The following is a 2,635-nucleotide window of genomic DNA, read 5'->3' on the forward strand; positions in this document are numbered from 1 at the left end:
ATACCACACACACACATAAACACCACACACACAAACACAACACCATAGCACACCATACACATTCACTCCTCCCACACACCACGCACATGAACTCATGCACACACACACACACACACACAATCACACACGCACCACACTCCAGCACACCCCCACCGCCTGCACCCCAATAAAAGGTCAGCAAAGAAAGTAGCCTTGGGGCCAAACATTTGAGTCTCATCCACCTGGCATTTTTCAGCATCATCTCTTTCAGTTCTAATGCTTAAATCTTCACATAAGGAATGAGCTCTCAGTGCTGGGTGAGGTGCCTGCCATGTATGCATAAGGACGTGAGTTAGGGATCTGGGTCCTGAGGTGAGAGCTGAAGTAGGGCAGTGCGTGTGTGACCTCAGCATGCCTGGGGCCTGGGATGGCAGGCAGACCAGGTCAATATTTCCACCTCCTTTCAGAATCTCACTCAAGTTAGACAAGTATCCAAAGCCCCAAGATTTTAAATAACGTGAAAATCTCTAACTTCAGAATTTCCTAGCATTAGAGGGGTCTAGCTCAGAAACTATTCCAGAAGAAAAGATTTTTAAAAGGAAGTGGGGGAGGGGCAAGAAAAGTGAGACTACCAAGTCCAAGTCCAAAGGCTAAGAGATTCTCTCTCTCTCTTTCTCTCTCTCTCTCTCTCTGATGTGCTTTTGCCTTAATGTATTACATAGGCACCACATGCATGCAGTACTCACAGAGGCTAACACAGGGCATCAGAGTCCCTGGGACTGGAGTTTAGGGTTGAAGGCCACCATGTGGGTGCTGGGAATGGAACCCAGGCCTGGGAGCAACCAGTGCTTTTAACCACTGAGAAGACTCTCTCCAGCCCTGATAAAAGATTCCTATAACCAGACAAGAAACACATGAACAAAGAAATGACTAATCTGATGTTGACTTCTCAAAAGCAAGAGTGAAGACAGAAGGAAGTAGATCATTACATTACTCAGTCAAAATACCGTCTACTCCTAACTGTATGCCACTAAAGAAAACCTCTATGACACTTGGCAAAAGAAACAAAGCACTTTGTTCAAGGACAAGGAAGGGTTATTGCAGTAGGCATGGGTACCCCACAATGGGGTTTGGAGCAGAGGAGAGAGAACAGGGGGTCAGAGGTTGAAGAACCAAGAAACAAGTTGGGGAGGAAAGGGTTATTCAGCTTACTTCCACATAGCTGTTTATCACTGAAGGAAGTCAGGACTGGAACTCAAGAAGGTCAGGAAGCAGGAGCTGATCCAGAGGCCATGGAGGGATGTTCTTTACTGGCTTGCTTCTCCTGGTTTGCTCAGCCTGCTCACTTATAGAACCCAAGACTTCCAGCCCAGGGATGGCACTACCCACAAGGGGCCCTCCCTGCTTGATCACTAATTGAGAAAATGCCCCACAGCTGGATCTCATGGAGGCACTTCCCCAACTAAGCTCCCTTCTCTGTGATAACTCCAGCCTGTGTCAAGTTGACACACAAAACCAGCCAGTACAGAGGTGAAGATAGCATTGATATGTGGGAATGAACAGCTAGAAAGCAAGGAGAAGGTCGGCGAGTGGGATTACAGGTGAAAGGATGAGAAAGCGCATGACAGAGAGCCTTGAAGACCAACAGGAGAGTTTGGTTCTGGCTTATGGGGCAGCGGCAGCACTGGGGGTTCATGGGGCAGCGGCAGCACTGGGGGCTTATGGGGCAGTGGCAGCACTGGGGGTTCATGGGGCAGCGGCAGCATTGGGGGCTTATGGGGCAGTGGCAGCACTGGGGATTCATGGGGCAGCGGCAGTATTGGGGGATCATAGGGCAGCAGCAGTATTGAGGATTCCCAGTGTAGCGGCCATATTGGGGGTTCACGGAGCAGCAGGCAATATTGCAGGTTGACATTTGTGAGGCTAAAACTCCAATTCCTGGGGCTAAAAGTCAAATTAGATAGAAATAAAATGATAATGTATAATGGGGTATTATTAATGTTTAAGCCTTTCAAGGTCGTCTTCCAAATGTGAATGATGATATAAATTAATTATATATGTTAAGCTAAATACACTAAAAATCTCTCACCTTTAGACCATTCAAGTAATATGTAATTCCTGATTAACTCAAATAGAAGTATAAAAAAAATCTCCAATTCAAAAAACATAAGGAATAAGGGCTGGCAAGACAACTCAGGCAGAAGCCCATACACCTGGGCCTCGTTATCTAGCGGGACCCCTAGAGAGTACCACCTCCTAAGAGTCATCCTCTCACGGGACCCCTAGAGAGTACCACCTCCTAAGAGTCATCCTCTCACGGGACCCCTAGAGAGTACTGTCCCGCGCTACCTCCCACCAGCAGGAACAACGCGGCACACACAGGATCCTTCTGCAGTACAAGCTTTAATGCATCTTGAGAGCGAGATCACAAGCTTCAGTTGAGGAGGACCCCGACTATCTCAAAACCCTTCCCTTATATAGAGTTCTATGCCCGCCTCAGACGTGGCGACTCATAATAGGCTGTGAGACGATCAGGCCATTTGACGTGACCAAAGGCACTCCGCCACAGGTCGTTGGGATTTACAGGTACACGCGCACAAGGTGTTTTTATGCCAACGGCAAGCCAGATGTCATCGCCATCTTGTAATGGCGATGT

The sequence above is a fragment of the Mastomys coucha genome, unplaced genomic scaffold, assembly GCF_008632895.1.
Source record: "Mastomys coucha isolate ucsf_1 unplaced genomic scaffold, UCSF_Mcou_1 pScaffold9, whole genome shotgun sequence".
NCBI classification, from domain to species: Eukaryota; Metazoa; Chordata; class Mammalia; order Rodentia; family Muridae; genus Mastomys; species Mastomys coucha.